General features: G+C 41.6%; 1 long non-coding RNA gene across 1 annotated transcript in view; it reads left to right on the top strand.

Moving 5' to 3' along the window:
- LOC137872640 (uncharacterized) overlaps positions 1-23031 on the top strand; it is a 90509-nt gene that overhangs the window by 47370 nt on the left and 20108 nt on the right. Inside the window, exon 2 of the long non-coding RNA XR_011102884.1 lies at positions 8009-8083. This is a non-coding gene — a long non-coding RNA (uncharacterized lncRNA). The remainder of the gene's footprint in view (positions 1-8008; positions 8084-23031) is intronic.

The following is a 23031-nucleotide window of genomic DNA, read 5'->3' as shown; positions in this document are numbered from 1 at the left end:
GAAATGATCCAATATGGTCCTATGCTCATGTGTCCTTTTTATTCGAGTGTTACTTTTGGGGCCAACTCAGAGGTTCCACTTGTTCTTATGCAACAAGGACCCATTAGAGAAACTAGAAAAGACAAAAGAGTTATGTTGAAAATCCCAACAATGCTCTTAACATGTTAGAATATCTGAAATGTTCTGCATTTGAGATGTTTAAAAGGAGTTGGAATTTAAATTGAAGCACTTAAAGCAGTTAGTGTCAGTTGAAGTCAAAGCACTGAAAGGGTTTGAAGTGTTTTTTTGAAGTTTGAGAGCGAAAAGAAGTTGACATTTGATTTTAAAGTTTGAGCATTGTTGCAGTTGAACTGTCAGTTGTGTGAAAGATGAAACTAGTTGAACTGTCATTTAAAAAGTGGGAGATGAAAGCGGATGAAATGTCAGTTGAAGCTGAAGCACCAGGGGTAGTTTGAGTGCGATGTAAATAGTTGGAGTGTCAGTTTGCATGTAAGGAGTGACAGTTTAAATTTGAGTTGGAGTATTTGTGCTGTCAGTAAATAAATTGTGCCAGTTGATGAGTAAAGGCTTGAATCAGTTGAAATTCCTGTTGAAGTTGAAGCCTCACAGTAAACTGTGTTCATGACATAAATATGAGAATATGAGCATGCATCGCTGAAGGCAACCAAGGCAATTAGACATTTTGTTTTCATTCAGAAATTTTAAATTTAGCTTTGTGAATCCAAAATATGGTAAAAACTGGGATTCACTCTTAATGTTAAATTGCAGGTGTCCTTGAGAAGAACCTGATGAAGTGACTGAGGATGATGCTGTAACCCCGTGTCGTATGACCAATAGTCTGTCACTAATGCACGTCCTATTCATTGCCTTGAGACTGCAACTGAACACGCACAATTGCAAGTGCACACATTTACGCGCTCACAATAGGGCAAAACAGCATGCATCATTCATTTCTGTAATCAGTGCGCTGTCAGTATATTTGTCTAATGATCCATAATGCATTAGCAAGCTTTGAATTGGGTTTCGGGTGAAAGGACGCGGACGGAAAATTACATTTAGAGATTCACACATGAGCGTGCACACATTTGAAATATGTTCTAACACCCACACACGTCTTCAAAATATTTTGCAGGTCTGACTGAGAAATAATGAGAAAGATACTGATTGTTTGGATGCTCCGGGGCATCATTGCGACTGCTATATTCACCACCAGCAGTGGAATGAATTAATCATAACTTTAGTCATTCTCCAAATTGCCCGCTTGTGATTAGTGAATAATGGGAGGTAATGTGGGGCCACGCTGAACTCTATCAAATTTGTTTTCAGGTCGTTGTTGTTCAAATGTTTTTGCATTGTTTTGCTCTGTTGTTCTTCACCATCCTATTGTCGTGTCCTACGAGAGCAGAGCAATTCAGCGGAAGAAAAGGAAAGGATGGAGGCATAGCAGTAAATGAAAAGGCCGGGCACAGGTTGTGAGGAAAAAAGAAGGAAGCAGGGATAGGTTGTACGTGTGGAAGGTAGTGAGAGGGTAAGAGGGGTAGGAGAGGGTGAAAGACTGATTGAGAGAGAGAGTGAAGGGAGAAGAAACACTCACTTACTGTATCCAGCTGCTGCCAAGGAATCGCCTAATGAGAACCAAGGGATCCTTTAGAGTCGAGGGAGAGGGAGAAAGAGGGAGGGAGAGGGAGAGGGAGAGAGAAACAGAGACACAGAGAGAGAGAGAGAGAGAGAGAGAGAGAGAGAGAGAGAGAGAGAGAGAGAGAGAGAGAGAGAGAGAGAGAGAAATAGAAATCCTATGAAAAATGGTGAGCTGTCAGGTGAGTACTGGAGAGGAAGCTGGGCTCATAAGTGTTTTGCCCCGACCTCAGAGAATATGTGTTTGAGCGCACCCATAGAGACTGTGAAGCACAGCACAGCTGCATCTGTGCACACGCATTAATAAATGCATTCATACAAGCATATTCATACACATTTGCATACAGTCCTACATGCAGTCCCGCACACAGATGTAACAAAAACACATTGTTCACTCGTATGAAACCAAGTGAAGCAGAAAGAAGACTTTTGTCCCTTCGTTTCATATCCCTGATCATTCTCAACCTTCCCCCTCGTGTCCTTCTCACTTTCTTTTACCTTCCTTTCAGCCATCCCATGCCCTTCTCTCCGTCTGCCTCCGCTGTTCGGCTCAGCGGTGCTCCCTCTGATTTATGCATGCAGTTTTGTGCCAGCTGAAGAGCACCATATCACCACCACCTCACTTTAATGTGCAGTGTGTCAGGGGGCGTGCCCTGAGCTGGTACATTCATTTGATTTGTGCAAAGTCAGAACAGAGTCTAAAACCCATTAAGACAGGAGATGGGGGTGCTTGTTTTGCATCCAGTTGCCTCTGTGTGTGTGTGTGTGTGTGTGTGTGTGTGTGTGTGTGTGTGTGTGTGTGTGTGTGTGTGTGTGTGTGTGTGTGTGTGTCTACTTACAAGTTCTTTGTCCAGCTGCTCATGTGGAGAGGATTTGACAAGGTGAGAGTCCTGATGTTAAAGCAGGTCTTGTGGAGGGCAACAGTGTGAAGTTCCCTAATGATGTCATACATTGTATTCAAAAGACTTTCAAAGCATCAAAAAAGTTTGAAAACTTGAACAGTGTGCAAGAGCAAACAACAGTTTTGTGTTACAACCCAAAAGACATCTTTTTTTTTCTGACACCATTAGCATTTCATTTTTGGTCAAGGTGAAAGGATCAAGTGCCCTCTGCTTTCCAGAGACAGACATCTAGCGAAGTCATTTCCAATTACCGTTATCTATCCCAGAACGAAATAATCATAAGCATAATGACTGCATAGAATAGTCATAGTGATATTCAGTAATGAGACTAGATGGACATTCACAGTTAATTAAAACATTTTAAGAATTACTGTGACTAATGAAATTTTAATTTAAATTTTCTGATCACGTATTGTATGGTATTGGATACAATTATTTTAATAAATAACATTTAAGTTAGTTTATATCCATATATTTATCAGTTATATTTTAACGTTCAAATCAAGCTTGATGTGCGTCACACATAGAAGATTGATCCCAGTCACTTCCACATAGTGAGGCATACAGCTTCGCGGTGTCAATCGATACCCAAAGCCCAGATATCGGTATCGGGACTGAAAAAGTCCAATCGGTGCAGCTCTACATCTGGATTAGCTCTCCTAGATCACCAGGGAAAAGCAACGAATCCTTCTGTCCTTGCTCTCTTCTCTCCTTATCTAGTTCTTTTCCTTCTCTCTCTGAGAAAGCCCGACCCATACGGTCTCTATTAAGCTGCACATGAGATGACGGAGCTTTAGAGCTTCTTTCAGCAGGCAGGGTGCATCAGACATTTACATTTTGCGTGATCTCCTTGAGATGTTCTTAGCATGATCCTTGTGGTATGTATGTATGATAGGCATTCTACTTAACTGTAAGTCTTCGTCTTGGGGTCATCACACAACGTCATGGTATGAAGATAATCAGCACATATGGAAGGAAAACAAGCAACTGTTATTAAACTTTCCCCCTCTGTTAAGCTGATGGAAATCCCCTATAGGGTGTTTGCAGAGCTGAAGTCAGTGTTCTGTTAATAGGATCTAATTGGAAACGGCTGGTGTTAAGAAAGTTGCTTGGGTTGTCTGTACCTAATCCTGTGGAAATCCCTAAGAAGTTAATAAGAATCTATGCGCTATGTCCTAAATGTAAGGCAGCGGTTTGCAAACGGAACTAAGCTTTCGGAGTCTTTGGGTTTAGTAGCTGCCCCAAAGTTGAGAATACAGTAATACAATGCTCTTTCTAAAGGTTACTTCAATGAAGAAGTATTTTGTTCAGGTATATGTGAGTCAGCTGACTAATAGGCCAACAGCTGTGACCTTTGCTTGCTGCCTTTCTATATGTACACGTATGTCTTGAGTATTGCTTTGCTTCTGCGCACTGGAGGAATATTTTTACAAATTCAAATTATGCTCTCATTTTAGCTCTCGGATGTTATGAGGAATTTGTGTGGTTGATGGTTGTACACAAGCCTTTTCATATGTTAGGCCAACATTCTTCCTGGACCTGTTATTTGTACACCTGCCACTGTTATCACTAAAAAGCTTGGCGGACGTAGCAACAGTAGCCTAACTAAAGCGTGATTTATGCTTGCCACATCCGTGCGGCCAAACTGACGTCACACCATTAACATGACCCTTCTCTGTGTTCTATGCGGTAGGTTTTTCATTGTGATAATGCAGAACTTTAGGGGCTTTGACAATGTCGGTTTGCCTCGAGGAGAAACCCGCATGGAATATGATCCAAACATTAACACGTCGGCTCATGTCCTTGCGGAAAGTAGAACCGAGGCTTGTAGGGCACAACGCTCAACTCAACTTAGAAAATAATGAAATGTTCATTACAAAAACTGGTGTGTCTTTTATTTCCATCAATTATAGAAGCCCGTTCAATAGAGCCATTGTAGTTACTCGGGGCTGCTTTAGATTGCTGTTCGGCAACTGCTTTCTCTGCTGTGTCTCATTGTTTCCTGACTGCAGTGGTCAGGCCAAACCTGTGCTCTGCTGGCCTGGTATGAACTGGCTTTACTGCTCAGCCCTGTGGGGAATCCTTGGCGCATGTCTGGCCCTAATTAATGACCCTACTGCAGTCTCTTGTTAGAGAGGGAGATGGAAAGAGGAAGTGAGGTGGGAGGGGGCAGATAGCGAAAGGGACTATCAAGTATTGATTGTATTTGCATAAATAGTCGCAGTTGTTAAAAAAGCCCTGCATGATCCCACTTGCTCTTCACACATGCGTAGGGAAGAAAACTAAAGAGGGGCTGAATAAGAAAGAGAAGTGGTGATTAAAGTTATGAGAATACACCGATCTCCCGCAATGCGACATAGCCTAGGCCCCTCAATCAAGCCATCCCAAGGGCTACGCCACTACTTGTACACTTTGTAATTTGCACCAATTATTGCCCCATTAGTGAGGTCCCTGTAGTAGAGCAGACAAAAAAAGATAATGATGCTCTTCTCTTGAGTTGGTCATCAATACAATAGGTGGAACAAAATACCTGAGGAGGGGAGCAGTGACGTGTAGTCGCACTCTGTGTGTCAGTGGTGGCACTTAATGAATGTGGCTTTTTAAAGAGAGGGGCAACAGAGTGCAGTGCATACAGAGAGAAAAAAAAGGAGAAAGTAATTGCTTTTATTCTCTCTTCCCTCGCTCCTCTTCAGCCAAGCTGCTCTTCAGTTTACATCCCTATAAATCTCTGCAGTGTTGGCCCCCTGGACGCTTGGTGAGGTGACCACTGGCGATCCTGTGTGAGCAGGTAGTGGTTGGACTATATACTCATAGTTGGTGTAGAAGTACAGAGAGTGAGTCTTAGTGTGCAAGAAATTGTAACACAGCATGTGGGTATAGCGTATGCATTTTAGAACGAGTGTATGAGGATATTGAGGCTTTGCTGCTAACTAAGCTGTAGCCATTTTTTGGGTTATGTAAAGGAACTTTGAGTCCCACAGTTGTCGCTAAAGAACAGAGTGTTTAAATAGATTTGCTTTTCAAGCTATGTTGATCAGAAGGATAAAGTCACAGAAGAGCTTAGCAAAATAACACGATTTCTTGGCATTTACAGGTAAACAAAAAGTCTGGTAAATTATAAGAATCTTCAGTTCTCTTTATTTTCAGAATAGACCGAGTCTAAATAACTTGGCATTCTGTTTGGCTATGAAGCTTTATATAACTTACTAAAATATTATGATTTGAATTCATGTATGATAATGTCAGACAACCTTGATGTGCATGTTGTGTCTACAAATTAACCAGGCGACTTCACACAGAAAACAATCAAACAAAATATTAACAGAATTCAAATGTATTCATTCACTGAATCTCTTGATGCGTTAAATTTTAATTTAGTGTTTTTGTCTTTGTGTTACTTGTATCCATTATGTCCAGTCAAATTACTATAATCTAATGCAACTCTTTTGTCACAGAGTGTTATACACACATACTTACTGTCACAGAAACAAAAAGACAATTTCCAGTCTTGTATTGGTTTTGGGACAAGTGAATGAATTTGCATTGACTATGTCTGGCAATATTTTCCATTGCTATGAAGAGCTTGAAGTTACTAATTTGCTCTATGTGCTATATTAGTGAATTTGGCAGTGTGTGGGCAGTAGCTAGAAACTGGTGGGCAGATGAAGCTGTGAGCGGGAGCGAGTTTTTCTGAACTCACAGACCTGTTGTGACTGCCATCATTATTGTAGGCCCTAGTGTGTGGGGATTTGCCTGCATACAGTATGTCTCAGTGTGTATTCCTGCACAGTATGTTTACCACATATGTAGGCCACCATTAACATGTGTGTGAAAAAGCATGCCTCTCCATGTATGCGTGTGCGCGAGTTGAACTGCATATTTGTGTTTGAGAGGGCTAGCAGAGCTGATCAGTGTCCATGCTGAGGGCTTTGTCACAGCTGACCTATATTAGATGAAAGCAGCTGGATCAGTGGCCTGCAGGGACAGCAAAAGAGTTGTGTTCTAATTATCTCTGCAGCTAGCTAGCTAGCGACACATCACACCCGCACGCACACACAAGCACATACACACACACGTACACGCTTGTCTGCAAATCAATGGGAACTCATGAGAGCATCTGCCGTGCTCCGCTTGACGAACTACAGCTGCAGATCCTCCATGTAGGATTGGCGAGGATACAGTGCCTCATGTCACACATGCATATTAAAAGCCTTCTGTGATCATTGACTATGCACTTTGGTCTCTGAGTGCGACTGCAAATGACCCAACTCTACTTTGCTTCGCAAAATGTAATTACTAGGTGATACGCTGCAAAATTTTGGCTTTTGTAGTGGCATTTGGGAATTGTAGGAATGCATAGTCATCTTGTAGACGATTCCTCACATGGATACAAACTGTGTAAATGTAGTACGAGCCGCTGTTGCCATGGAGCCTCAAACTAACACACACTGAGGGTGTGCGTCAGCTGTAATGTGGCACAAAATTACAGAAAGAAAACAGCCCAGGGAGCTAATGCTAACAGCTAGTAATCACGGGACTAATGCTAATGGGAAGGTAATGAAGTGTGGGGAACACCATGGCATTCTCAATTGCGACCACATTTAGCTCAGTGGCATTTAGCATTCAGATCACTCAGACACATCGAGGACGAACGGGCAACACTTTGTTCTTGGTAAGAACACATTTACAAACGCACATGTTCAGTGGTGATAGACAGACCACAGTGCATGCTGTTATGATGGACCCTAGTGCACGCTATTTAATAGTTATGAGGCGCACACACCCTCGCATCACTAGGCGTGTATATATTTTATCAATGTGTTGTATTTTACAGTCAAATTAGTTACTTCTTGTATGTATTGACATCAGTTAACACACTTAGTGTTATTTTTGTTTTCCGGCGCCAGCGTGTCTGTTTTTGTTTTGCTTTCTGAAGTCCAAGTGATTTCACACATTCTGCTAACTTTAAGAGGTAATTGGACGCAGCACACACTCAATTAAGCTGTAAGCCTTGTAGTCATCCACTCCTCTTCCTCTTTCCCTTTTTTCTGCCTCTTTTCCTTTCCGTCCCTAACTCCCAACCCTATATTTCCATCGCTAATGTTGCTCTCTCGCTCTCCTCATATGCTCCCGTCGTCCCTTCATTTGTGGGTCCAGGGTCTATAGCGCTCCAAGCAGGGGAGCTGCTGCCTTAGCCAGTGAAGCTTCTTGTTTTGGGACCAACGGGCCCAGCTGCACATTTTCCACCACATTGCATTTCCAGGCACCGCCGGGGACTATTTTACAGGTCGGAGCTTATGGGGGGTGGGTGCTTTTCCCATGGCGGGCGGACGTACTGTAGAGAAATGAAAGAGAGACAGAGCTCAAAGCTTCCTTCTAGGTAGGATAATGTTTGCACAAATCAGCTCATGTGAGCCTTTCACGGTTTGCGCTTCCCTGATGTTTTTCTTGTTTTCTTTGTCTTTCTGCAGAGTGACTGAGAGCAAGTTATTCAGCCGGCAGTTTCCTCCTGACGACATGGAGCACCATTTCCTGATGAGACAGTGGTAAGTAGAGTTTATGCATGTGCATACAAACACACACACACACACACACACACACACACACACACACACACACACACACACACACACACACACACACACACACACGTGTAATCCTTGCAGCTACTTGTCACCTGTACCCTCACATATAAATACCACTTCTGGCTTGTGTGTCCTTGAAATCCATCTCCTGAAGGAGTGCATAAGGGTTCCCGGTGGAACCTCTCAAGGATTAACTCACGTCACGAGTGTGGATCAGGAGTGTGCCACACTCTGTTCTCTCTTCTCAGCCTCTCATCTTATGTGTGATGTGACGTGGGAAGCAGTATTGATTGAGTTACTCCTTGTAGATGTTTTTCTTTTGAAGCTGCAGCCCACATTTCTGGCCGAACACTGCATACAATTGTTTGAGTTGTAACTACCATGCGTGGGTTGGGAACGTGACTTGTCAGAGGTCACAGAGGCACTGCAGGAACATTGACATTGATGCGACAAAGTTGGCCTTACGTTTTGGAAAAATGACTGATGGAGAGAGTGATACAGAATGAGAGGAGAGAAAGATGTCTGACGAGTAGTGGCTGGCACAGTAGTAAAGTAAAAAATAGCAGGCAGGGCCGACCGATTGCGCTGGCCCGAGGTTGTACTACTATTCTTAGCCTCGGTCTCCTCCTTTCCTCACTCTTCTCCCTCTTCCCTCCCTCCTTTCCCCTGAGTCTTTTGTTATCGCTCTGACGCCAGCGCTCTTCAGTCCATCTGGTGTCTGGAAGCACTCTGGATCTATATACTCTTCCTCTCTAATTGGGTAAAACCACTTAACTGTCTCCCATCCATCTACCTCCCATCCATTTGTCATTTTGTTTATTTAATCCTCCCCATTCACCTATGTATCCATCACCACCTCAGCTGATGCAGTCATGCATCACTCTTTTTTCACCCAGAGTTGGATTTACTGAACAATATGGAGTTCTGAAGCTTCCACTTATTCATAGCTAGAGAGACGTAGAGACAAAGTGTCCTGCGTGTGCATTTTCTCTGATGTCTCTGGGTTGTGATGTTCTACACGAGTTACATCACAGAACTATCAAAATGTAGAGGTAAGAACCAGAAACCCTTTGCACTGTTGCTACGGTGATGTGCCATGTCTGTCATTGCTGTCAGGGGGACTGCAGGGCAATTCACTTCTGACAGATGTGTGTGTATATATATATATATATATATATATATAGTGATCACACATGATGAGGAGAGATCCTAATAATGGAAGATAATAATGAGAAAAAAATGTACTCGGTGGAGGTGACGAATGACGTCTCCTCTGCCCTGTCCATCATTTTCTATATGGAGATGTTTCATAGTGAATCACCCTACTTATAACATAGCCACTTAATAGATTGTGTTCAGTTGAACTCATTATTTTATTAGTTTTCATCAGTGAAGCATATATTGTCGCTATGGTTACTTGCATTATTCTAAAGGGTGGGGAAATGATGATTTTTTTAAATTATTTTTTTATCTTTACTTTTTGTAAAATACTAGATGACTGTTACAGTCTGAAGTGTGACAAGATGGGTCACAAGCTGAAACAAGGTTGAAATCACTATTTTAATCTTGATGCATTATAATTGATACATTTTGCATATTTGTTTGTAAAATATTAATCTGAAAAGTAACAAATAGTACAGCTGTCAACAGCTGTGGACTATAAAGTAGTTGAAACTTCAAACACTCAAATTCAGTACAAGTAGCTCAAAAGTGTACTTAAATAGCAGGAGTAAATCATTTCCTTCCACCACTGGTTACAAAGATAGTCTTGATCAGTATATGGCTCTGGCACCCACACAGGTGTTCTCAATCATCATACTGATTAGACCTCAAGACAGTGTGGGCGTGTACTAACTGTGCATGATTGACATTTCCCCAACTGTACTGTGACTTTGACTGCACCTTTGAGCTGCCAAACAAACACGTTTAGCATTTGTAGGTAATATAGGTAACCTATTAAGAGGTCTTTTTCAATGAAGACTTTTTGACAGTCACAGAAGGGAAAGCCCAGGTGTAAATGATCAACGAACGATGGCTGAATTCCATTTACCTGCTTCAGTTTCAGGTTTGTGGTATTGTGCACGCTGGCTCACTGTCACAACCTACTGGTACACATGGATAGAACGTAGCCATCATTAATAATGTCATCAGTGACACATGTTTTCCTGCTATGATGAGCCGAACTGTTTAAGGTTTAATCAGCTAAGTGAGAACACCTGTGTGCGTGTGCTTAATACCATTTAAATTTGTAATAACCGGAATACATAAGTGGAGATACGCAGATGCTACAAAATGCAGATGCTTCTGCAAATGTTGTATGTAGTGTTGTATAGCCTCTAGTATAAAAAACTTTGCTGTTGATAAATGTCATACCCTTTAACTGAGATCCTTGCAGCTTGTTCCAGCATGCTTAATTTAACATCATTTTACAGTACAGTGAACTCCTCAAAAGGCTTTAAATTCATGTCATGTGAGGTGTATTTTGCAGAGATGAGTAGCCTCCCTCCATTTTTTTCCCTTCACTCAAGTTCCACTTCTGAATGGGTGCCTGTGTGTGTGCGTCCATACATTATGGCGTGCATGTGTGTATGTGTACATATACTTGCCCGCATGTGCATATGGCTTTGTGGCTCTATGCCCAGTCTCCTGGCTATCAGCATATGGTTTCTGAGAGAGTAAATCTTCAAACAGCAGCTTTTTGTGGCACCGAAGGACAGCATCTCATTAGAAACACATCAGGATGTGTGTAGCTGGGTGTGTGTAGCTGTGAAGAGGCAGACTGAAGTGAGCCTGCAGGAGAACAGGTTATCAATTGTGTTTCTTGATTATCTGCAGTGCAGCTTATCAGCAGCAGATAAAAGAATTAGCCGGAGAATCGCTCTCTCAGTAGCAGTCAGGCATAACAACCCCTTTCTTAACAACTTAAGCCTAATATAGGAATGATATTATCTGATTGAATTTCTTGGTTTTATATTGCACTCACCAGTAGAAAATAAACTTTACTTTTGTTATTATTCCTACGGGATTGTGTAATTTTCCAGATCCAAAAAGTTATTTACCGCCCTGCTTCTTCTCTCTGCTGCGCAAACAGAGGGCCATCTGTCACTGTCAAAACCTGGAGCTCCTGCTTTGTATAACTGACAGGAAAATGGACACAATAGAAGGGAAATGACAAAAAAGCATGTAATAACTGTGTTCACTATTTTGTGCCATGGGGCTCCTGCAGATCTTGTAAAAAAACGATTGGGTTGTTTTCAAGTTCAGAGAAAAGCCAACAACTTGAACTCAGCCGCCAGGGGAATTTGCAGTCAGGAAATGTTATTTTTAGATGAATCTTAGAAATTATAAAAATTATGAATAGAATTGTCCCAAAACTTCGGCGCTCATTTGATTTTTGATGAGAAGATGTAATCAGTCATTCTGTGTGAGCATTAACATTAAGCAAGTATTATTAGTTTGGAAATGATTGTTTTTGATTGTTTGTTTCTCTGCATCTCTGTCTGCCCATCTTTCCTTATTTCTTCTCTATTGGTGTCACTCACTGCCCCCCCCCCCCCTCCACACACACACACACACACACACACACACTCCAGCTGATTTATGAATATCTTTTATCAATGTTGAAACCAGGGCTCATCTGTTCTGAACAACTCAAGTCCTATATTATACAGTGAAAGAAAAAAGGAGAGATTACAGTATAGGGAGTCCGTGCGTGTGTGTGTGTGTGTGTGTGTGTGTGTGTGTGTGTGTGTGTGTGTGTGTGTGTGTGTGTGTGTGTGACAGATGAAGAGAGAGAGGTAAGGGGAAAAGAGAGGTAGAGTAGAGGGAGGCGGTGACTGCATCAGCCTTCATATGATTTAATCAAAGCCATCCATCACATGTGAATAATTAGACAGCAGCATGGATCGCATGACCAGCGCCCATCAGTTAGAACACATGCACACACACACACGCACACACACAGGCGTACACACACATGCACTCACACCCATCTCTATTTATACGCAAACATCCCACGGCCACAAAAGCGGAGAGGAGTGTCCCCAACTCAGAATGGGGTCCGACCCTGTTTCTCTGGATGCTCACTCAGCACCGTTGCCGCTAATGTCGCCACAAATGTCAGACATAATCATCCGATGATAGAGATGGAACCAGTTTTAGTTGATCTCTGTCAGTGCTTGATGGTCAATTAAATGTAGAATTAACGCCAGCAGTCAGAGAGCTCTGCACAAAGCCAGATGATGACCGGAAAATGTCAACAAAAATCATAGCATGTCAAGTCTTAAAAGTGGTCCTAAAATAATTGAAAAAAGGGATACATCAGCATTTCACTTTCTTTCATCCAGCACCGTGGCTCTCGGTGTGACGATGTTGGTCTGTGAGTCGGTTTGGTTTACCGCTTTGATCCAGACTGACACATTGCGAAGACTATTGGTCATGACATTTGGAGCAAATAGCCCAGATCACGGTTCCCAAAGGATGTATCCTAATGAGTTTGGTGTTCTCTTGAGTTTTCATCTGCTGTCATCTGCGATTGTGGCGCAAAAGGTAGAGCGGTTCGTCCCTCAATCAGAAGAACGGCGGATCGATCTAGTCCATGTCGATGTGTCCTTGGGAAGGACACTTAACCTGAATTTGCTCCCGAAGGCTGTGCCATCATTGTGTGAATGCCTGAATGCTTGATAGATCCTGAGGCGGCAGCTTGCACGCTTTGAGTTGTTGGAAGACTAGAAACGCGCTGTACAATTCCAAGTCCATTTGCCATTTTTTTTGCTGGTTTTCAGTGAAATATCTCATTAACTATTAACTATTGGATTGACTGTCATGGCTACCCTGAAGTTTTATGCCAGAGCCCTCTGCTTTGGTGCCCTTGCTTCATCACCAGACTGACCTAATTCAAATGAATGGGCTGATTGTGCATGGTTTCTATCAATTATATGAGGCTGAAGTGCCGTTTCTTGAAATTTACAAGATTATCTGTCAGTGCTGTAACATCAGAATTAGCTTTAAGTGTAAGTGACCAAGTTAGTGTGAACACATACAAATAATTGTACTATTTTATTGACCTCAATGTACATGCATGTGTTGTAAAAGTGCATACTGCCTTTATTCATATTATTTAATGTTGTTGAAAAATGAGCCTCAGTAGATTACTGTGAGGTATAGATGCTGTACGCGTATAGTCAAATTGTTTGATTTACACAAAACAGACAAAAGGAGCTGCAACCCTTCTCTGCATAGCTAATTCACTTTGATCCTACTGTGTGAGTGCTTAATATGTAAAAGACACTCAATAATGACTGCCAATTACATGCACATCAGAGGATGATATGTGTTGCAACCAAAGATTAGCAGTAATCCTGCCAAGATGTAATTTTTTTTATTGTGTTAGCTTAATCAACTAACAATGCTGCTTCTATGCTTTGATTGATCCTGTTTTGATGGTGAGTTTGTGTTTACATTTGATTTGATGAGGGGGAGTTGGGTGGATCCATGGGCTCTCATAGGATTTGAGAACAATATAGATTAATGAATGTGCGCATATTGTAATGAAGGCATATCGTAATGAATGCATGAAAGTGTTTATACGCTAAGGGTTGATCTTGGGACGTAACATCAGTCTTTCTGTCTCTCTGCTGACTAAGGGCAGCGAGCTATCTTGCCCTTTTCCCTCTCCTCTATTCCTCACACATTCTATCATTGATCATGCGAACGAGTGACAAAAATGCAGCGTTGAGATTTTCGAGGCAAGGTGAAAACTTCCCAGCGTTTTTCCTCTCGTCTTTCACTTCATCACTGCTGCAACATTTCTCCCGTCTTCTTCGTTCTCTGCCAACTTCTCACCATCTTGCGCACTCTAATAAACACAATCACACATGAAGTAAAAAAAAAAAGCCTGCAAAAGAAAATCACATCCTCATTTGTCATTATCACCTTATCAGCTGCAATCTGTCTCGCTGCATTTCATTTTCAGTTGCGACTGAGTTGTTGGTGCAGGTAATAAGATGGTTTGAGTCTGAAACAGATCAGATTTGTCACAGAAAGCAGCTGGTTAAGTGAGGTAGGTGCAGTTCTGAAGCTGTAAAATTCAACAGATTCAAGCCTTTCACACCGTGTGTGTGTGTGTGTGTGTGTGTGTGTGTGTGTGTGTGTGTGTGTGTGTGTGTGTGTGTGTGTGTGTGTGTGTGTTTTTGTGTGTTTTTCACACATGAGTGACTGTGTGTATTGTGGCTGGGGGGGGGGGGGGGGGGGGGGGGGGGGGGTAGTTGCAAATTCTAGTCACTCGCACATTTATGCTCCCACAGTGACCCGCCTTGCCAGTCACAGCTGAAACAACATGTTTTTGAAACAACACAACACACACACACACACACACACGCTCAGACACACACACACACACACACACACACACACACAGAGACTAAAACAGACACATGCATACTGACTGAAGTGAGCATTCAGTGACTCCATTATGAGTGTTTAATAATGGATCGAAAAATAAGAATTGTAATATATCATATATCTTTGAATCATGCAGAGACATACATGTAAGCTGGCATCTTTGCTTACTCACTTTGAGTGCAGAAATACACTCCCCATCCACTGCAGCGACATCACAAAAGGAAGTCCCAACAATGAACTTAATTCAAAGAGAAAATAAAAAGGTGATAAACATGAAAATGATTACCCAACCTACCGGTTGACCTTCATTTTTTGTCATTCATCATCTGTTTCTCCTCATTTCCTGTCATAGCTTACTGTTGACTCCATATAAAAAGGCATGAAATGCTCAAAAAAGACTTTGTAAAGTCTGTGTAAGTAAGTGACACCTTTGCACTATGAATGTATACATTAATTAGAGACATACATCACTTACGAGAGACCCACTGTATGGAAGGCACAGACACGGTAAATGCATAGATTGCGGCTAAAAATGGCATGTGGTTACCATGGTGAAAGCAGACAACTTGTCAAGTGAATGCAGAGAGAAGTCTGTGGTGGTAGCCTTGAGCATGTTGCACATATACTGGAGTGAAAATATTCAACACAGACCGTGTGCATACAGCAAACAGAACATGTTCCACATATAAAAATAAAAAAATGGATTCATTCTCCAGCTTTGAGCTTCAACTCTTTGAGTTTCCACAGTCCACCAGAACTTTATGCGCACTTGTCTATCCGCCTTCTAAACCTAATGGTGTTTTTATCCGGGAGTTTTTTTAATTATTAGATGAAATCTTCCCAAAATATGATAGTATTTACATTTTTGGTGATTTTAATATTCATGTGTGTTGTTCTTTTAAGCCAATGGTGAATGACTTTTTAAACCTGATTGACTCTTTTAATCTTGAGCAGCTAGTCTCTGGTCCCACTCATGAACACGGTCATACATTGGACCTTGTTTTATCTTTTGGTATTTCTGTAAGCATCAGTGAAATTTGTGAAGCATCGTTCTCGGACCACAAGCCTGTCATCTTTGAAGCGGTTACTGCTGGCTCAGACATTCCCCCACCTGTCCCTGTTCACTGCTCTCGTTTTATCACCACGAGCACCGCACAATGGTTTTTAAATGCTTTTAGAGACACGCCACTGTTTTTAACTAATGATACCACCCAATTGCACTTCCCTCCAGAGGATTTTTTAACAAAATTTAACTCCACCTGCTCTGCAATTCTTGACAGTGTCGCCCCCCCCGAGGTCATACTGCCCCAAACTGAAGCCTCAACCCTGGTAAAATGAAGCCACTTGGGCGCTTAGGCAAAAGTGCAGAAGGGCTGAGTGAAAATGGAAGAAAGACAGGCTCCATGTGTCCTTTGAAATCTTAAAGAACTCACTCACTAACTACCAGAATGCAGTTAAATCAGAGCTAGAAAGCTACTTCTCTGACTTAATTGCAAATCACTGCCACAGGCCAACAATTCTTTTCAACACCATTAACTCTGTTATCAACCCCCCGATCCCGACATGTTTAAGTATGTCTCAGACACAGTGCAACACCTTTCTTAGGTTCTTGAGGACAAAATCTCAGAACTTAGGTCTGGTGATCCAAGTATTTCTCCCACTTTTTCTGCTGTGTTGGACCATTTTAAGCCTGTTTTCCTCCCAGCTCTCACTAAAATTGTTGATCAACTAAAAACTACAATGTGCCACTCTGACATCATCCCCTCAGGTCTCTTTAAGCAGGTTTTTGTTGAAATTGGACCATGTATACTGTCAATCATAAATGGTTCATTCCCAGTCTATTTTAAGCATGCAACAGTAATTCCTCTCATCAAGAAACCTAACCTGGAACCCTCTGACCCATCAAATTACTGACCAATATCCACCTTGCCTTTTCTGTCAAAGATCTTTGAGAAAGTTGTATTTCAACAGCTTCAATCTTTTATCAGCTTGAACGGCATCTGTGATGTTTTTCAATCTGGTTTTAGAACGTCTCACAGCACTGAATCTGCCATTTTAAAGATTTGTAACAACCTTTTAATCATTGCTGATGCTGGAGATCCCGCCATTTTGCTTTTACTTGATCTCTCTGCTGCTTTTGACGCTGTGGACCACAACATTTTAATCTCCCGACTTGAGCTCTCCATCGGCATCCGAGGTACTGCCCTACAATGTTTTAAGTCCTACCTGACCGACAGATCATTCTCTGTCAACATGGGCAACTGCTCCTCTCAACCGGCCCCCCTGACCTATGGGGTACCGCAGGGGTCCATTTTGGGTCCACTACTGTTCTCACTGTACATGCTGCCTCTTGGATCCATTTTCCAGAAACATAACATTTCTTATCACCTCTATGCCGACGACATTCAAATATACCTTCCCCTCAAACCTGGAACTGCCTCAATAAATTCTTTAATGTGCTGCCTGGCAGATGTCAAAAGCTGGCTCTCGCTGTTTTCTATTTTTCAATGAAGGTAAAACAGAGATCATGGTAATAAATCCCTCTCGCCTTTCAGCTGTATACCGGACAATCTCTCATTGTGTCTTGGCCCCATGACAACCCACTGCAAATTCCATGTAAAAAATCTGGGTGTGATTTTGGACTCATCTTTTATATTGGACCTCCAAGTTGCATCCGTGGTCAAAGTCAGCTTCTTTCAGCTAAGACTCTTAGCTAAAGTCAAAGCCTTTTTATTCTCAAAAGACCTGGAGAAAGTCATTCATGCTTTTTCACCTCCAGGCTGGACTATTGTAATTCTTTGTATGCTGGAATAGGCAAAAAATTTCTATCACGGCGTCAGTTCTGCAGCGAGACTTTTAACTGGTACACGCAGGTGTGAACACATTTCAACGATTTTAAAATCCCTTCATTGGCTATCTGTAGAGTACAGAATTAATTTTAAAATGTTGTTATTTGTTTTTAAGTGTTTAAATGGCGCCGCCACAGTCTATCTGTCTGACCTGCTGCAGCCCTATACCACACCTCTCTCACTAAGATCTCTCGGCCAACAGCTTTTAGTTATTCCGAAAACAAAAAAGACAACCGGTCCTTCTCTGTTGCTGCCCCTAAACTCTGGAACAACCTTCCCCTTCATATTAGGTTGTCATCCACCTTATCAATGTTTAAAAGTCGTTTAAAAACCTATTTATTTTCCCTGGCTTATCACCTTTGATCCCAACATGGCACTTTTGTGTGATTTGTGTCTTTTGAATTTATTGTTACTTACTGTTATTAATCCAGTCTTTGTTTGTATGACTGCTTATCTACTGTATGTGCAGCACTTTGGGCAACCTTTGTTGTATTTTAAAATGTGCTATACAAGTAAATTTTGATTTGATTTTGATTGATACGAAACAGGTGGGATACAATGTACAGATTGATTCATTAAATTGATTGATTTTAGTGTACTTTAGCAGACGCGTGTTATTTTCAGGATGTACAGCTCCACAAACATTTCAAAGAATGAAATGAAGATCAGGAAGAAACGTCATTTTAGTATGAATGTCATTTAATATGAATGTCATTTATTAAATATGTAAGTAAATATTAAATAAATCCGGAAATACACTTTTTCTCATCCAGAATAAGTGTAAGAAATGTAAAACAAAAACAGATAAACCCTGGTGATTAGTTTTGAGTTTATTTTTGAGAAGACACAAAGGGAATAAGAATACATTTTAAAGAAGGATTTGTATGCGACAGTGCAGAGGGAAAAGAAAGCGTAGATGCATCACTGAGCCGCCAGCATCCTTGACATTTGACTTTTTCCTCTTCTCTCTCGTTTTACATTCTATCTCTTTTGCCTCGCCACCACATTTCTTCCCCCTCACCCCTTTTTCTCTCCATCATTCGTTTCTTTCTCTTTTTTTTATCTCTGTTCCCCTGACTGTGCCCTGACACTCCAAAGCCCTGCTCCCCTCATTAACTCTCTTTCATGGGGCTGCAGATGACAATAATTGGTTTGAAAACAGGAGACAATGGGATACAAGGATTATCCCCGGCTCACACCCACCACCACCACCACCGCTACCCCATACCCACTCCTCGAGGACATCACTGTTCTGCATTCTCCCCCTCCACTTTCTGTCCTTGTCTCTCCTGCAGACAGCAACTCCGCTTGTCCTTTCTTTTTCTTGTCCTTTGTTTCACAATTGCTCGTTGGTCTCCTCTCTTTCGCCCTCATCATTCCTTAACCCCTTTCAAACTTCTCTCCTACCCTCTTAAACTTTACCATGCACACACACTTTCTTATTATCTCTCTTTTTTGGCTTTCTCTAACCCCTTCTCCCCTCTTCTTTGTTCATATTTTCTCAAAGAGCTGTGAGATGAGTACCCATAGGGATAAATCTTCTGCTCCTGCAAAGAGTGGAAGTGACATTACTGACACACTGGCACACGCACACGCACAGAAAGGGAGTTCTGTGAAATGATAATGACATTTGATTAAACACTGTGACTAATGTGATGTCATCCTTCCAAGGAAACCAGGAACCTGTGACAAAGTGATGGAGGAAAATGGAACAGTGAGAGGGCAAAGACAGGGTGGGGAGGAGGGATGAGATAAGAACAGGACGGGAGAGGTGTGAGGGGCTAAAATGAAAAAAAAAAGAAAGAAATGGTACATCATCAGCCAAGTTCACTTTATGCCGAGTGGCAGAGACATGTCAAGAGGTGTCGTTCCACTCCTTCTCCTCATCACCATGTTTTTCCCTGTCATTCTATCCCCTCGTCAGTCACCTTCTCCCCCATCTGTTTTCTCCTCCTTTCCATTTGTCCTAAAGTCACACTCTCCATTGCTCTGGCTTATCCTCGTCTCTCCGTTTATACTCTCTCCATCTCTTCCCTCCGGTGAGGGCTCTCAGGTTTCGGCTGTAACTGCTTTAGCGCAAGGGATAATGGTTTGTAATTCACTCCCAGCGCCTCTCTGCTGGTCAGGAGGCCCACTCATGTACAAGCAGGGAGAAGTAATCAGTGTGTGTGTGTGTGTGTGTGTGTGTGTGTGTGTGTGTGTGTGTGTGTGTGTGTGTGTAAATAAAAGCACTTTTTCAGCCACACAGCCTGTGAGTGTTTCTTTCTTTCCGATTGCATTCATGCAAATATTTGGCTGTTTGCATTATTTGTGGCAAAATGTTTGTGTGTGTGTGTGTGTGTGTGTGTGTGTGTGTGTGTGTGTGTGTGTGTGTGTGTGTGTGTGTGTGTGTGTGTGTGTGTGTGTCAGGATCATCTGAAATGTTACATAACCCCATGTCAAAGTTAAACGCCCCTTACAACCACAAATAACGAGCGCACACACACACACTAATACGCAATCTGTTGATGATGCAGTTACTGGGAAGCGACACCCCTCCACCCCCCCTCCCACTGTGGCACCATGGTGTAAGACTCCAATACTCCACCTCCCTGGAGTATGAATAATAGAGGGATCCCATATGTGTCAGCTTGTAAAACTAGATCACCAACTGTGGGCCCGAGGAAGCTCGGAAGGCCCAAGGGTGCCCCAGGGCCTCCAGGGTGGGAGGGTTGGGTTGAGGCTAAGCAGGACCAGGCAGACTGTCCACAAACACGCCGTGGGGACTGGAGCGGCCCGCATAAGTGGGCCATAGCGTCTCAAACAGTACTGCTATTTTAACCATCATTGGCTAAAATGGCAGTACTGGATTGTTAAACGCCCCAATTTGTTATTGTGTACGTGTGTCTTTTGTGTGTATGTTGTGTTACATACATATACACCTCTTTCAGTAATTGAAATAAATCTGTAAATAGGCAAGGAATCAGCTTTTTTCTGGCTTGTTTCAAGAGATCACAATTTTTTAAACTAGTTAAAGTTCATATATTTCTATATTCAGCCACATGTTTTGGTTTATGGCCCCACAACTTTACTAAAAAAACAAAACACTGTATTTTGCCCACAACCAAATGACAGAGAAAGTAAGCAACTAGCTGGTGAACATAGTCATGCATTTATTCATTAAAGAGCCAAATATTTCCTTCAGGAGTTGGTAATGACCAAAAACAGAGCAAAAAGAGAAAAAGTGAATAAAGGAGGTTATATGTGTCCGATGGACAGAAACATGACTCCATATGAATGATCCTGTTGCCCTGCTGGATGTGTAATAATTAACACTTTGTTTCCACTTGAATGTGATATTAAATAACTGGTTTAAAGTGTACACTGCATTAACACAGATACTGCTGTGTTAGCTTTCTTCCCCCAAAAAAAAGTTATCCTCTTCAACCCTTCAACCATATCCATCGTTATATTAGAACACCTTGGATACAAGAAGGAGATTGTTCTACATATGATTTCTTCTCCATGGTGGTGAAATCTAAAGAATAAATGTCTACGGGGACCAATTTGTGCTACAGTAGCTATTTCGGTCTTTCAATCATTAGATTACAACCTGCAGATGTCAGACAGGCTGTCTGCTAAGGAAAGTTCAGTGTCACTCAGATTTGTCTAAATTATTTTCCAATACTGAGAAAGTGAACTGTCAGTCTGTTTTCAAACAGAGAAATGCCCTTTTCACTCGGAATATTTGATACTACTTTGTCTGCACATCTTTAAATTCAGCATATTGGTAACATAGCTCACTTATTTTTTACTCCATTATTTATACGAATAAGGTCAAACAGTTTGCTTCTGTCACAGAGTGTGTACCAAGACAAATGGTTCTCAAACCACTTATTAGAATATAAAATGGTCCAAATAGAGAGGTTTTTGTCTGGAACACGTTTGTTTGAGAGTTGACAAATTGGAAAAAAAAAAAAAAAAAAAAAAGGTTCCATTTCAACACTGCTTCAATAAAAAAAGTCCAACAATGAAGCCAGGGCAGTTTCCTGGGCTGGTTAAATAAATGTCTCAATACACTTATTTACTTTCTTGCTGAGAGTTAAATGAGACGGTTGATACTCTCATATCGGTGTGTTGAATATTAAGCTACAGCCTGCAGCCGGTGAGCTTAGCTTAGCATAGACATTTGAAACAAGGAAAAGCTAGCTTGACTCAGTACTAAGATCATTTTTACATGGTAGGTGGACTTTGTTAACTTTGGACAGAGCCATGGCTTGCCGTTTCCCCTGTCTTCATGCTAATCTAAGATGGCTGCCGGCTATAGATTCATATTTGCAGCACATGCATGATAGTTGTACCAATCTTCTCTCTGCAATAAGGTCCCGAGTGTATTCAGTTAACTGCATTCAGTAACTTACCATTCTAACAATCAGGATTTTTGAAAATATTTGTTTTCACAACCACCACTTGTTGGGTTTTATAAAGTGTCTCAGGGCATAGAACCACGATCATACAGTGCACCAATACCTCCCACCTCAGCGGTCCATTCAGCCGCTCCACTGCACTTTTGGTTTAAGCCCCCAGATTTGTTTTCTTTCCAATAGTTACTGAACTTATCAGGCACTGACATGGATGTGTTGTCGCTGTCACGGTACTGGTCCTTCCCTCTGTTGGCACAGAGGTGGAGAGTTGCGTTGTTTGTTGAGATGTGCTCAGAAATTCAATTTCACAGCTCTGTCTCAGATGGGAGCTGGAGGAGCATAAGGAGAGAGGGGATGGTAATTGAAAGGCAGTGGAGCTCATCCTGTGTCCTCTTCTACTTTTATTCCTTTTGTCTACATCTCTCTTATATTTGTGTGGGCATTTATGTTAGCCTCTTTAATGTCACACACTGAGTATTATTTCTGCAGCAATGGTCATTTTGCTCCATGTAGTTATCTACAAACTAAAGTATTGTAAATATAGATGATGGTGCTCTGTCCCCCTTTGTCCTTGCTTTTGTAGCCATACAGCAGAAAACTGCTCCAGATTTGTCCAAAAATGCATTTTGATCTCTACCTTGCTTTGAATTAAAGCCCTTTACTTAAATCAATGATTGAAATTACCTGTGCGACAGCAGAAATAATCATTTTAGCCACATGAAAGAACTTCAATATGCATGGAAAGGTACATTGTCATCCCAGTTAATTTAGATTTGGGTACACATCTTTCTTAGTTTGAAACAGGGGTGCTAAAACTAAAGTTGTTCCATCAGCGAATTAAAAAATAAACGTTATATATGCAGTATCCAGGTTGACATTGTGAAATGCTATGATTTAAATGTGAGTATGTAGTTATACAGTATATAAAAGATGAGACGAGGATCCGCAAGTTTGCCCCCAAATTCACTGTCAATGGCACAAATCCAGTTGGTATTATATTATAACATAAATAACAACATGATTGTTTCTGCTTTTGGCAATTTAAACAACATTAAAAAGGAACATACCATCTGAAATGAAAGATAATTGCACATTTTATATCATTCTTAAAAAAGTAGTTTTTTTGACTCATCTGGGCATCGGCTCTCTCTTCATTGTGTCACTGGAGTGTGAACCAACAAGGGCTTTTAGTACATCTAACTAGGTCTGAATGAATGTTTTGGCTGTGATTTTGGCAAGAGACGAGAGAGGGGGA

This window comes from Cebidichthys violaceus, unplaced genomic scaffold, assembly GCF_023349555.1.
Source record: "Cebidichthys violaceus isolate CVI_PGR_0920_01 unplaced genomic scaffold, fCebVio1.0.p SCAF_16, whole genome shotgun sequence".
Classification (NCBI taxonomy): Eukaryota; Metazoa; Chordata; class Actinopteri; order Perciformes; family Stichaeidae; genus Cebidichthys; species Cebidichthys violaceus.
This window is presented reverse-complemented; position numbering and strand designations above follow the sequence as displayed.